This window comes from Phalacrocorax aristotelis, chromosome 4 (assembly GCF_949628215.1).
Source record: "Phalacrocorax aristotelis chromosome 4, bGulAri2.1, whole genome shotgun sequence".
NCBI classification, from domain to species: domain Eukaryota; kingdom Metazoa; phylum Chordata; class Aves; order Suliformes; family Phalacrocoracidae; genus Phalacrocorax; species Phalacrocorax aristotelis.
Window position 1 is genome coordinate 36,895,687 of NC_134279.1, and position 15,428 is coordinate 36,911,114.

The 15,428-nt window shown below is 38.6% G+C and overlaps 1 long non-coding RNA gene across 2 annotated transcripts in view; it reads left to right on the top strand.

Annotated features, from left to right (window-relative positions):
• LOC142056361 (uncharacterized) overlaps positions 1-15,428 on the top strand; it is a 308,099-nt gene that overhangs the window by 172,938 nt on the left and 119,733 nt on the right. For both annotated transcript variants that reach the window (XR_012660308.1, XR_012660307.1), the window contains one exon: positions 4,657-4,725. This is a non-coding gene — a long non-coding RNA (uncharacterized LOC142056361). The remainder of the gene's footprint in view (positions 1-4,656; positions 4,726-15,428) is intronic.

Consider the following 15,428-nt stretch of genomic DNA (forward strand, 5'->3'; position numbering starts at 1 on the left):
TGAAAGAATAAAATGGAAGATGGGAGTTGTGCTGGTTTTGGCTGGGACAGAATTAACTTTCTTCACAGTAGCTAGTATGGGGCCATGTTTTGGGTTTGTGCTGGAAACAGTGTTGATAACACAGGGAGGTTTTCATTACTGCTGAGCAGGGCTTACACAGGGTCAGGGCCTTTTCTGCTCCTCACCCCACCCCACCAGCGAGGGGCTGGGGGTGCACAAGAAGCTGGGAGGGGACACAGCCAGGACAGCTGACCCCAACTGACCAAAGGGATATTCCACACCATATTACATCATGCCCAGCAATAAAACTAGGGGAAGAAAAAGGAAGGGGAGGACATTTGAGTGATGGCATTTTTCTTCCCAAGTAACCATTACGTGTGATGGAGCCCTGCTTTCCTGGAGATAGCTGAGCACCTGCCTGCCCGTGGGAAGTAGCGAATTAATTCCTTGCTTTGCTTTGCTTGCGTGCATGGCTTTTGCTTTACCTATTAAACTGTTTTTATCTCAGCCCATGAGTTGCCTCACTTTTACTCTTCCAGTTCTCTCACCCATCCCACCAGGGAGGAGTGAGTGAGCAGCTGCGTGGGGCTTAGTTGCCAGCTGGGATTAAACCGTGGCAGAATAGAAATGTTATGCTTCCTTAGTACTAACATCACTTCCATAATTATCTAGGATAATTACCTTTTTGAACATCTGTATTTCTCGAGCTTTTTAAAGTGCAGATAAGTTGAAAACAGAGGTTTAAAAGATTTTGTGATATTCAGAATACTTAGCTGAAAGTTTATATTATATGGTGCTGTTAAGATGTTACATTATATTTTTATGGCCTATGAATGACATTGCTACACAATACGATACTGAATTTTCATTTAACATGAAAATGCTTTTCAAACATTGCTGAAAGAGGACTTAGTAGATACTTACTCTGAGTTTTCAAAATAGTGAGAGCAGTCAGCCTTACCATAATCACTCGTAATATCTGTGCAGCTGACCACAAAATAAGCTCAGGGTTTCAATTCAGTCATTGCCATAAGTAACGGGAAAATGCAATTTATTAAAAAGACAAAACTGTAAAGTTCTTAATAAAAGCTCCCCTTTAATGGCTATCTATATCTGTACATTCCAAATGTGATATAAAAACAATATTTAAACTTAAAAATGCTACAGAAGATGAATATGAATCATAATCCCAATAAATAGGGACCACATGTCTTGGGGGTCTCCGTAATGGTCAACACTCAAATTCTGTGACTGAATATTTGGTGTCTTTTTGATTGAATCTGCAGTCTCTATAAGTTACTGGTTTGTGTCTAACAGCCACATCAGTTTATTCAAGTGCTGATGTGCATGTCTGGCATTATGGACTACTGCAAATTGGATGAATCTGGAGTTTTAAATCTAGCATGAGTTAGGGCATTTCCCTTTATGACTTCAAAATCTTCTTAGCATTCATCTTCCCGGACGAATTTTCTCTTAGCAAATATAACGATGCTGCCTGGTCTTTCTAATTCACAGAGGCCTACTGATCCTTCTTCTCCCTGAGTTTCTGTAGACATTTTCCATTCAGTGCGGGGGTGAAGCTTAATCCATACTTTCTGATTATATGCCTCATGGAAGTAATGTAGTGATTTGTCATATAAACCCTGACTCCTTAGAAAGCATTACAGTCCTTTATGCTCCTACCAGATGTTTCTCACATATTTTTCTGGAAACTAATGAAGTAATGTAAATATAAAAAGATATCTTCAGTCCTAAAAACCTGTGTTAAATCATTTGCTGCTCTCACAATTTATTAATCTGAAAGATCCTTGTGATGTTACTAAATTCTTTTTTTCTTGTTCTTCAGCTGCCAGTTAATTCCAACAATTCTGGGTACTAAGTAAAAAAAAAAACTTTTAAAAATATTTAAATCCAAAGTCTCTTTTCTAGTTGGGTACAGCTTGTAGTGTCCATCAGAGTATGACACGTTGTGTAATTAATACTTATCTTAAGGTTCTGTTGGTCAGATTTACTTCAGATGCTAGTTTGTCTGTCATTGAATTCAAACACATGGTTTGTAGTGATATCCCAAGGAATTTTCCACACAAGTCAGGCTAATGCTTTTTGGTAATAGTATGTATTGGATCGTATTTGTATTGCATTACAAGCAAACAATTACTCAACTTGTGGCTTTCTGCTAGTTGAAGAGTTCACTGCAAAAACCTCTGCCTTTACAAGACCTACAAGTATAATAATGCTTGGGACCTATTCAGGAACTAGTTTTCTTTTATCTATAGATTGCATGTGGCTTGCTTCTTATTCTACCATGTAACCAGCAATCATATCTTAAAATATTATAGCTGGTAGTGAGCTGATGCTAAGAAGCTAGTAGTTAAGTGATAGTACATTGAAGAAAGAGGTAGGGGATAATGTGGGTTTTTTTTTTACTAAGACAGGCTTCATAGAGTCCTATAGACTGTCATTTGTTGAGTGATTACAGTGCAGGTGTCATCCGTCACCAGATCGTACGGATGTTGTTCCCATGGCAAGATATGTGTGGTCATGCAATGGGGACTGGCATCCCCTGTGAGAGGTAGCAGGAAGCTGGCAGAAAGATTTTTGTACATTGCAGCCTGCCTATATCTGAAGTGCTTTTGGGAAGAGATTGACAAGGAGGATGTTGTGAGCTGTATGAGTCATTCTAGTGACTTATTGCAGTTTTCAGTTAGGAGGTTGCACACGCCTTCTTTCATGTAATTCTGGTATCTGTCTGCCCATCTGTAATTCAGCTATAACCTGGTCTATGAGGTTTTTCTCTGCCATTATTCTGCTCTGAGAGATGTTGGGAAGTTCCCATGTTAAAGGATTTTAAATTATTGTTCATTTCAGATTCCTTCATTATTCACAGTTGACATAAGCATTATTCTCATTGCTATCTATATTATGCTACTTTTTCTCTCATTATGTGATGTTCCAAATATTCCTTTCTCTTCATAATGTGAGAAAGGTCACAAGTACCCAGAGGTATGATATCTCTCTGTGACAGCAGAAAATGTAGATGTGAAATAAAGAGTTTGCACTCTTTAATATCCACTGGGGGAATAAAGTCTGAATTAGGAAAACCTGTTATGACTTGTGTTGAAAATCACATTGTTCATGTACATTTAAACTAAATTCAGCCTTTTGGCACTGAAAATATCTGCAGCTGTGGTTTTACATGCTATAACTTCTGTATGTGTTATCATTTCAGCCCTTTTGGACCCATTTCTGTTTATACTTCAGAAAGTGTGTTGCTTTTTGAATTGAAATTTTCAGTCTCACTATTTGTATCTTCTCATGTCCTCACATGATGACTGGACAGAAAGCAATAGCACGCCTTTTAGTATTATTTGGTTACTCTTTGCATATTCACCTGGGATTTTGTATTCTCAGCTTGTTTTGAAAATGCAAAGTATTTCCAGAACTCCTTTCTTGGAAGGTGTGTAGTATTATCCCTATTATGTGGGTACAACATTAAAACAGAAAGTGATTTTTCTCACATGTGGAATCTCTAAACAACTTAGCAGGTGGTAGGCTTTGAACTCAGTTCAAAGTCAGTTGCCTCAAATCTCTTTCAATATATTATTACATCTAATGGAATGAAGTTTGAATAAAAGGAGTTCCTCAGCATTCTCTAGTGGTAGACTTGTGGCAGAAGTTAAAACTATTAATTTGGTGGCACTTTAACTCGACAAAGAAGTAGTTGAGATATGTCTATAAAGTCAAATACACACAATTGCGAAGTGGCTTCACATATTTTTCAAGATACCAGGATGCAAGCTGGTTTTCATCTGGCAGCCATGTAGGACTGTACAAAGCCTGAGTTAAGTAATTAATCTTTGCATTGTGACCATGTAGGCATGTCTGCAAAGAGATGGGCTTGTTTACAGGGTGCTTGATTGTACCCAGAGTAATAACTAACCCCATCTAGGATGGCACAGAATTAGTGCTCTAAAGAAATTAATCTCCTTGGTTAAGTGGCAGTTCATCATTGCAAAACTGTTCCTGTGTGTTTTTAGATGGCTGCATACTTTATTGCTATTATAGGAATTTGCTGTATCATTAATCATATTTAGATTTTTTTTTCCTGGAGCCTTGACTGTCTTAAAGTCATGAAAATACCTGGTAAAATACGAGCATATCATCCATTACTGTCCTTATTAAATGATTCTGATAAATTTTGAAGGAAGATGAGCCAAATAAAATGTTTTATTCTGCACAAGCACAGCTTTCAGGTAACTCTGAAAAGAACGCCCAGAGTCTGCACATGAAAAGAAGTGGTCTTTGTCAGCTTTCAAAAACAGTCATGCAATTTTGTTAAATCTTGGTGAGAAGCTCCTAGCTAAGTCAACAAAGTCATTTTTGCGTATGAACAAATTGTTCAGATTCTTTTATGTGCAGCAGTGTTTATCTAAAATTAGGATAATATAAGCCTGGGGCAAAACATCTACAGTAAAGTGGTCTCACAGTTAACTTTCTGAGAGAGAGGCAAAAGATATTTGTGTTAGTTCTGGCAAGTTCAATCAATTATACACGTGCAATATTTTGCATAGAGACATGTTCTACCAAAGATGCTCAAACTGAATACAAACAATAGTAAGTAATTTGTTCTCTCATTGCTTGTGTTTATTTTAACAGATTTTTTTGAAATATTCATCTGAGCTAAGCTGCCTGCTAAACCTTATGCTTCTGGACTTTCCATTTCAGGTAAGATCTGACAGATCAATACACCTATTTTTTCACATTTTTGTTTCAGTGTACAGCTATAAAAACATGTAAAGATAGGAACTAGAAGTGAGTGTAAGTAAAAAAGGACAAGGAGGAGATGGGAGATGATAATTTAAAAAGAACTAGGATTTCCCTGCAAAATTATTTACCCATTTTTCAAGACAAATTATAGATATATTGACAAAAACAAGGCTATGACTATCTGAGGAGAGAGTTCAGCTAGTCATCAGTGTTTGCTGCAGTAACAGTGCTTTTAACAGATTTTAAAGAAATAATATCCTACTTAGTATTTAGGGGTTTCTTTTCCTAGTGGGTTTCTCAGAGATTGCGTTAATGTGGAAGGAAATGCTTCCTTACAGGTCTTCCTTTTTTTTTTTCTCCTCCCCACCATGTCAGTTGCAAATTAACTATATCAACATTTTGGTTTTTCTCCATTTTTTATTGCCATAACCACTTTTGTTTTGTGCCTTTTCCTTTGTTTTCAGACCCTGCCGTTGATTCTCATTTTCTCTGTCTTGATGTAGTAGCATGTGGAAAGTTATATTTAAAATGTTCTTCCTAAAAAATGAGCAACCAGGTAATATTTTAGAACTTCCAGCATGTAAGGCATTAAAATCTGCCATTAGAGACCAGTTCAGTCACCTTGATGCAAGAAATATAATTCATAATGGACTTAAAACTAAGGTCCATATTCTCTTTCCCTAGAAATCCTATCCTGTGAGCAAGAAATAGGCAAACCTTTAATATTTAAAACAATAGTATAGTTTTTTCTTCATATGTTGTACCAATGAAATACCTGAAAGCTCAAATTTGTGTTAATGGCAAATTCGGAAACAATCTCACAGTAAAAAGCCATGTAATGAAATTTTTATCCATAAGCATGCCATTTTCTTTTATGTGCCTCAAATATCCAGTCTCAGAGGCAGTTAAAAAAGTGAAAGAATGTGGCTAATATCTGGCAGTGATATAAAGGCTACAAAAACAGATATTGTGGTACTGTTTGTCAAAAACATGAAGACGTTGATATTTTGGATAGAAGTCCATGCAAGTGAAAAGGATTTAGCTACCTAAAAGAACAAAAAATGTCATTTCCTTCATGAGGAATGTCACCATTTCCCATTAACAGAAATAGGACCCAAAGACATTCTTTGCACAATTCCTAGTTAAAATACATATCTTCTGCCTACTGGTAGCATCTTTGGGTATGTTACCTCACACTGCTCTGATTGGCTGACATGCTTCATGCTAACTTCTTAGGGTCTTACTTATTTGAATATGATTTTATTATTTCCAGCAGGCCACCTTGTGGGCAATTGTGTCTAACTGTGATCTGTCTGTCTGTCCTGAAGGGGAGGAACTGAATAATTCTTTTGAAATCAGTGGGAATTATTGTATCCTGAAGGTGAAAAACAGTGTCCAAGGGACTCAAATCTTCATTTCTGGAATCAGTTAAAGAGTTGGAGGGGGAATAGTGATATGGTTGAGGTGTTTTGTCCAACCAACTAATGGAGACAAGATCTTCAAGTGCTTGTAATGAAGTAGTGATTAGTACAGTTTCAGTTTCACTGTGACAGACTTGTTCCCTTATTATGTGTGGATTTGAAACAAATCAAAATAAAATCTCTAGTCAAGCTTTTAGTGGAAATTAACATGAAAAGCGTGCAAGACTCAAATAAGGCACAAGTGAGGCAACATCCCTGCGTAGACATATGCAATTAGGGAAATCAGTTAATAGTCAGATGACTGTTAAAAAAAAACAATAACTGCCATCAAAGTCAGAACTGACGTGGAGCAGAATACATAATTTCATATTGACCTCAGATATAGTTAATTTCTTTAGTTATTGTGCATCTATTTTAATTTTGGAAACAGTAAACATTAACATGAAAGTTTGTCCAGAAGATGACACACCACTGCCTTGTTATGTTTAACAAGCCACAACTGGTTAGATAAGCTGTACGTATGCATGCCTAACAAATGTAAGTAAAATGCATAAGCTTTATCCACTCTACAGGTGATTTCTACCAATCTGTTTTTAGTTAGCAGTTTAACAGGCTGGACACATGTCTACAGCCATTTTTTGTGACTCAGCTGGTTAAGTGTGGTTAACCATCATCATTATTTGCTATTGCTTGTCTAAACCTTAAATGCTATAAAAGTGTCATGTTTTAGTTGGCAACTCAGCCCCACACAGCCACTCGCTCGCTCCCCCATCAGTGGGATGGGGGAGAGAATCAGAAGGGTAACGCTCGTGGGTTGAGATAAGAACAGTTTAATAATTAAAATAAAACAGCAACAACAACAACAAAAATGCAATGGAAGGGAGAACAATGAGAGGCGCAAAATCTGGGGGGGAGGGAGGGGGATGAACCACCGAAACAAACTGCACACAACACAGCCACTCACCACCTGCCAACCCAACGCCACGCCTCCCCGAGCCGCAGCTGCCTCCCTTAATATACTGGTCATGGTGTCACATGGTATGGCATGAACATCCCATTGGACACTCGGGGTCAGACGCCCCCGCCGTGGCCCTGCCCCTCCCAGCCTCCCACCAACACCCACAGGAATCTGGAAAGGTATCCCAACCTCACAGTGAAGAGAATTAACCCCTTCTTAGCCAAAACCAGCACAAAAAGTAAGAAGTTTAGAAATTGAATCATGATGTATTGATATTCCCTGTTTTCATTTTCTCCTTTGGATTTAATGATTAAGTAATAAATTTAATTGAATTTGTGGCCAAATTTATACAAAAACTACTTTTCAATGATATGGTAACTGTCTTTCTGACAGCTCACATAATACATAGATCTTTGTTCTGATAGTAAATTAAAATTAAAAATGGAGAAATCTGCTGAGTTTGAGGTGTTGCACCTACTTACAGGATAACGAAATTTGGGGCTAATTTTTTCCTACTGAGTAAGGGTTATAGTAATTCACTTTCAACTGAGATTGTGTCCAGACTTTTCAGTACTGTAGGCCTAAAATGAGGTAGGCTATGTAGAGGTCTCCCATCAAATGTGTTCACCCAATGGATGTTCCATATCTTTTAGATTTAGAGATCCCATATGTGTGCAGAGATTTAATTTAGAGATTATAAAAGCTTTCTTTAATAGACTCAAACATATTTTTTTAAGGTTGGCATCTGAGTTCATTGCAATGTCATTATCCTAGTAACATTATACAGGCCTAAATATAGGTTCTTTTCTTAAATTATTTTTTTCTTTAAAATTAAGTTATGGGTAGTTCAGTTTGCTCATAAACCATCTTACAATGTTGTACCACTAGTATCTTGTCCTTACTGGTGCTCATACTGACTGTCTTTGGCAGCTGCTGAAGTGGGAGTGTAAGTCATAGGCAGTGCTATCGGCTGTGTATTCCCCAACACACCCCCTCACACACACCCCTGGGGGGGCTGCTTCCTTCCAGCTATCAGAATGACACACTTCCACACACAGCTCCAGGGAGGTGAGATTGATGCAGGTCTCATACCTAGTGGCTAAGTTGATTTACAGAAATGTGCTTGGCAGGTGGAACTGAAATGGAGTTGGACTGTTGTATCTAAGTTAGAAGTTGAGGTAGGAATTTATTGGCATGAGGGAGGTTTAGAAAGAGGAGGAGAAGGATTTTCGTTGGGTTGTTTGTTGGGTTTTGTGTGTTGTTTTCTTGTTTGTTTGTTTGTTTGTTTGTTTGTTTTTAATAAATTGTATTACTTTTAATTCCTGTTCTTCTAAAACTGTAAATCTTGGATTTCCAGCTGCTTTGTGCCTGGCTGGTATGGTAGGTAAAATATGTTGCTTCTTACCTATGTTGTGTTTGAAGATGCTTTTATTGCCCACAGAATGATAGGTAAGGGAGAAGAGAGAGTAATGAACAACGCAGATTTACAGTTTCCAAAGAAAATGGACAGCATAGCTATAAAGGAAACAATTCCAGTGCTGCTTATTGATTCTAACACTACCCCTAGCAATGCATATTTATGGCTAATATCACAGAATCACAGAATGACAGGGGTTGGAAGGGACCTCTGGACATCATCTTGTCCAACCCCTCTGCTTGAGCAGGTACACCTAGAGCAGGGGGCACAGGAATGCATCCAGGTGGGTTTTGAATGTCTCCAGAGATGGAGACTCCAAAACATCCCTGGACAGCCTGTGCCACTGCTCTGTCACCCTCACAGGAAAGAAGTTTTTTCTCATATTCAGGTGGAACTTCCTGTGTTCCAACTTGTGCCCATTGCCCCTTGTCCTGTTGTTGGGCATCACTGAAAAAGAGTCTGGCCCCATCCTCTTGACACCCACCCTTTAGATATTTCTAAGAATTTATGAGATCCCCCTCCTCAGTCTTCTCCAGGCTAAACACAAACCCAAGTCTTTCAGCCTTTCCTCTTAAGATAGATGCTCCCATCCCCTGATCATCTTGGTAGTTCTCCGCTGAACTCTCTCCAGTAGTTCCCATCTTTCTCGAACTGGGGAGCCCAGAACTGGACTCAGCGCTCCAGATATGGTCTCAGTAGGGCAGATTAGAGGGGGAGGATAACCACTCTCAACCTGCCGGCTGCACTCCTTTTAATGCAGCCCAGGATACCATTGGCCTTCTTGGCCACAAGGGCGCATTGCTGGCTCAGGGTCAGCTTGTTTTCCACCAGCACTCCCAGGTCCTTCTCAGCGAAGGTGCTTTCCAGTAGGTCAGCCCCCAGCCTGTACTGGTGCATGGGGTTGTTCCTCCCCAGGTGCAGGACCTTATACTTACGTTTGTTGAATTTCATTGAGTTCCCCTCGGCCCAGCTCTCCAGCCTGTCCAGGTCTCACTGGATGGCAGCACAGCCTTCTGGCGTATCAGCCACTCCTCCCAGCTTGGTATCATCAACAAACTTGCTGAGGGTAAGCTCTGTCCCTTCATCCAGGTCATTGATGAATCATGCCATCTTGGAAGGCTGTCAGGTTGGTCAAGCATGATCTCCCTTTGATGAATCCATGTTGACTACTTCTGATAAACTTCTTTTCCGCTACATGCCTGGAGATGACCTCCAGGATGAACTCTTCCATCCCCTTTCTGGGGATAGAGGTGAGGCTGATTGGCCTATAGTTTCCCAGGTCCTCCTTCTTGCCCTTTTTGAAGACTGGAGTGACATTGGCTACCTTCCAGGCATCAGGCACCTCTCTTGTCCTTCACAACCTTTCAAAGATGATGGCGAGTGGCTTAGCGACAGCATCCGCCAGCTCCCTCAGCACTTTTGGGTGCATCTCGTTGGGACTCATGGATTTGTGAGGATCCAGGTTGCCTAAAAGATCTCTAACCCAGTCCTCCTCAACCAAGGGTAAGTCTTCTCTCCGTATTTTCTCTCACCTCTGGGGGCTGAATGCCTGAGGGTCAGCCTTAGCAGTAAAGACGAAGCATTCAGTAACTCCGCCTTCTCTGCATCCTGCCTGACCAGGGCTCCCACCTCATTCAGCAGCAGGCCCACAGTTTCACGTCTTTCTTTTACCGCTGATGTATTTGAAGAAGCCCTTCTTGTTATCCTTGACATCCCTTGCGAGATTTAGTTCCAAGTGGGCCTTGGCCTTTTTTGTTGCATCTCTGCATACACTGACAATGTTCCTACATTCTTCCTCATATGTAAATGAAACAGCCATCATTGGCTCTTATTAGATATAAAACACTGAACAAATGGAGAATTAAAAAAGACAACAAGTAGTCTTTATGTTACATAATGTCTTTATAAAAAGCTGGCAAAAATATGCTACTATAGAATGGAAACATCAAGAGAAATGCTATTTTTATAGCGATTTACTGGAAAATTCCTTGAAGAAAAAAAATTCCTTTGCATAGAACATTTGATGCTAATGCCACAAGAATTTTCTTAGCTATGGAGTTTCCAGTGAGGTAACTCTAAAATGTTGCCTTTCAGTTACATTGTAGACAACCCAAACATGCAAAGGTGATTATTCTATTTTTATTATTAACTCTAAATAATTCTCAGGGGAGAGGAATGATAAATCTTGGAATAAGCAAACATTATTGCAGTGAAGGCTGTCACAAGGCAGAAGACTGATTTTTGTGGTATGGTAGGTATTGCGCAGCACATGTTGCTTTAAGAATAATGAAGACATTTGCCATCCCCCAAATTAATTTGAAAATGTATTGTGTTATAAGTAATGAGCTGTCTGAATTATTTTTAACTCAGTCTATTAAGAAAAGATTGGAGCAAACCACAGCAATAAGTCTTCAGGATACATGCATCCCAGATTGATTTTCATTCAAGGTCATGACAAAGTTCAGCAAAAATGCAGAACTCCGCAGAACAGCTCTTCACATGTCATTGATTGCTGTGCTTCTTTCCTTTTTAGGTAGCACTAAACTATAACGATGATTATTATATCATGGTATGATACGATGTTAGGAACAATATGTACTTGTGCATGTTTGTCTTCCAGTGTTCGTTACATGCCCACTTGTAGCTTGCTTATTTGAGTGGAAAACATGGAATATTGAGCTTTACAACAGGTCTATAAAAAGCAAAGTAACTGTTGAGTCATAAAGAATATTTCTTCTGGGGAGGTGTTCACACTACTTGATTTTATACATCCAACTCAAATGCCTCATAGAGAACCTTATCTTCCTGTGCCATTACTGAGAAAAATGGTTTTATCTGCAGTTGTAGTTTAGGACCTGGGAGCTCCTCCTGTATCTGACTCTGGTGCACCACTTCACTAGATTCAAACTCAATGTCAGCGATCTGATTTCTGTGGCAAAACCAAAGTACCTAAAATAGACTTCCGCTCATGCAGGATCTTAACTTTCTCCATTAATTTTATGTGGAGACAAGCATCCCACCTTAGTCATTTCATTTAGGTTTTAGGGTTAATCAGTTAGACATTTAGATACCCTCTGAGCAGTAGTTATCTATATCACAAATCTGGATAATTTAATTTACATGTGATTTTAGATGGCATAATTTTATATCTTTTTATAGTTCCATCAGAGGATAAATGGCAGTAATTTAGATATACTAAAAAGTAAAATCTGAGTTATATCATGTCTTCTATGAAAGCTAGAGTGAATTTCAGGGTTTATTGAAGCAAATTGGCTTATTTTTAGTACAAAAATCCTAATTTAAAACAAAATCTAATTAATTTTTTTCCTTTTAGTCTTTCTATCACTAATATCCTAAATATCCTGTGGCTGATAATTGGTCTGCTTTTCTCCCTGGAGCGCATCATTGCGGTCTCTTTGTTCACTGATGCTGCTCCTGTTGTGTGATAACTGCTGTGATAACTACTGTGTCTCCTTTTCTTCTGTTTTATTTTTATGCCTGGCAGAATGCAGCTTTTGTATCTTTCCACCCTCCAAGATTGTAATGTCTGGATAATGATGTTGGAGTGGACGAGAGAATTATTGCTCTCAGGTCAGAGAATAATTTCCTACCCATAAGAAGAAACAGTACTGCAGAGAGACCACTAATCTGAGAGTTACTGTATATTTTTATATAAATATCTTGTTTGTGAAGGAATCTCAGGAAGTATCCTCATTAATGCTACCACTGCTAAAAACCTTGGAAAGAGAAACACATCATTAAAAAATCCATCGACAATGAAATCTCCCGTCATTGCTCTCTGCATTAGATAATGCTCTGAGTAAAGGGCACAAGCCAGTGTATAAGGCTAAGTAAATCTCACTGTGCTCTATACTGCTAGGATACTGCTATAGAAACAGAATGAACAACATAAGAAATGACAGCAAAAAGCATAGTATGAAAGATGGGTAGACATTTTTTGAAACAGGGAATAGAGATGGATGGATTTTTTCTTCTTTGAAAATATTGAGCTATTAATTAAAAAAACAGGATCTAATAATGGCCAGTTAAAAAGAAGGGAAAACTTGTTTTGTAATTTATTTTGTCTGTATTCAGTTAAAGCCCTTAGATTTTTCATGCAAAGCAAATGCTAATCACAAACAATTTCATTTAATTCCTTCCAGCAAGTTTTACTTTAAGACAAAATTCTCATGTATCTCATGAGTCTTTTTCACTGCAGTGCCAAAAACCTGTAATGTATGTAACATGGACAAAAAAAGAGATGAGGATGTGGTGTGTCAAATGAATCTGTTTCTTAAGTATACCTGTGCATCTGTAAAATCGCTTTTTTCTCAGAAAGGCTGGTGATACATTTTGTGTATGAAACATTTTCCTGCCAGGCATTGGTGTTTTGCTGAAATTAAAATTCCCCAGGAAAAATACTTTTTGCAGGAAATTTCCATTTAGTTCTAGGTCAGGTCAACTTTAATCTCCATGCTGCCCAAGTCACTTTTTCCTTTGGTCTTTTATGCTTCTTTCATTATATGGAAACCAGGGGACTCAAAGGCACCACAAAACATGTGCCTGATGATGTCCTGCCTCCATATTTGGATAGGTGTGAATGATTGCTACCATCATCACAGTTTGGTTTCCATGGACAGAAAATCTACCCATGAAGATCACATAGGAGCATGAGGCGCTTGAACTGGATCCCTGATGGACCAGATGTTGTGCTGCAACAAACATGCCTTACTCTTAACAACCTTTTAATCTTTTACCTTTTCATATCTACATTTAAAAAGGGGGCAGAACCGGCATTGAGGATTAGTCTGTCACCATATATAAACATGTCCTTGCATGGCTTTAATATTACTTGGGCAGAAATAGCAGTGAAGATAGCTGAAGATTGCTTGTGCAAGCTAGCAAAAGTGGGGTCGCTGGAGCACTGTTGCCAGTCTGTCTTCATTGCTGTTATCTCTCCTACCTATATTGAAGCTACTTTTAGTACGTCTGTGTCTTTTGTAGTTATGTGCCAAATTTCTCCATAGCTATACCTTAATCTCATCTGTATTTGGCATATTATTTTAGTGCAGAGTGCCTCCAAACCTTCCATCTCCCTTCCTTCCTTCCTTCGCTACTGGTGATGCAAATGGCTTTCCCATGGAAAGGAGGAAACCTGGGTTGGCTATGTGTATTTGCATTGCACTACACCCTTGCTAATAAATCTTCTGGAAAATACAGCGCCAACCTCATGAGCTTATAAACCAAACTGGACCTAAGGTGGCAATATAACAGAGCCAAGTTGGAAGTCTTAACATGTGCAGTTTGGATAATCTAGTCAGGGGTAATTCAGAGCTGGCTGTATTTTGAATTATTGCAGCTGTAATAACCTAACCAGTCAGTATAAGTCATAACACTGCAACACTCACCACACTATGTGGGCCGAAACAACTCCTTGTCACATATTTAGAGTGAACAATGCCCTTTGGAAGTGTGAATTTGAAGCACTATTAAATGAAGTAATTTCATTTCCCCTTGTTTTACAACTTAACTATTACTCATGAGCTGAAGTCAGGGTATATTTAAATTTTTTTATCATGTATTTTATGTCAGCCTAAATTTAAAGTGTGTAGAGTTGAATACATTGAACAGAAGGCTAGGAGTCTTACTGATACATTAATTCATTCCTCACTGTTCTCTGCTTCAGCAATCACAAGAGAAATGCTATCAGTATTAGACTTATTTAATAATTTAAGCAACTCACAGAGCTGAGGCTGAGTAAAGATGAATAAACTGAAGACACGGTTAAAAAAAACCAAAAAACCCAAACACTATCTGTTGCCACTTCTTCTTTGAAGGGACTGAACACTTGAAGTGTATCATTTTTAGTAATAAAAGCCTCTAGACATCTTACTGCTTTTGTGCAACTTGAAAATTGCCTCGGGCTAAGCAATTTAGCATTTGTCTCCCAACTAAACCCACTTAAAATCCAGATGCTACTGGTTCCATAGATAATATATATTCACACACACACACACACACAAAATATTCATTAGATAAATAAATGGTCTTTATAGCAGAGACCAGGTACAGGGCTCTTCCTTCACAGCTGAGATTGACACATCCAATATGTAGTCATGTTCAGTCTTGCACCATCATTGCACTGTAGCAAATCTTGAACTTTTACGGTGAGGCATAGTGGATACTCCCCACAGGCTCACTGCTGGGATATCCATGTGAAAAAGAGTGTTTAAATTACCTGACGATGAAAAAAATAGTCTGAACTCAGGTCTTCCACTCTTTGTGCAAGCATTCAAACTTGAAAGACTGAAAGGGACACCATTACTATCTCCTCCTCTTTCAATGGCCAGAGAACCTAAGAAGCTAATGATGTCTAAATAATTTTCTTATTGTTCATTTGTCAGAAAGAATTCTCAGAGCAGGCTTTCAGGTATTTTGTGTTTGTCTGGTTTTGTTTTTGCTTTGGTCTGGTTTGTTTCCTATGCCAGGTGGGCATAGGAATATGGTCATGGTGCTAAGCAGGACTGAGATTTCAGATGTGTATCTGTGGTCTGACTGGCTAGCCCAGGGGAGCTCTCTGCCCTGTGCACTGGACTGCTTTGGTTCACATTCTAAGACTCCCACTTCTCTTCATGCCCTGTAAATGCTTCAAAAAGGAAAACCAGAAGCAACATATAAAACTTAATTTCATCAGTCAGAGGTTAGAAAGAGCTAGTGATCTCTCAAACAATGCTTTTATTGGTTTAATGACAGTGAACTTATTACATATGGTATAACTAATAGGCATACCCTAGGCATCAGCTTTTTGCTTCCATTTACAATCAAACAAACCTATTGTAAAGTTTTACACATGAATTTATAATTT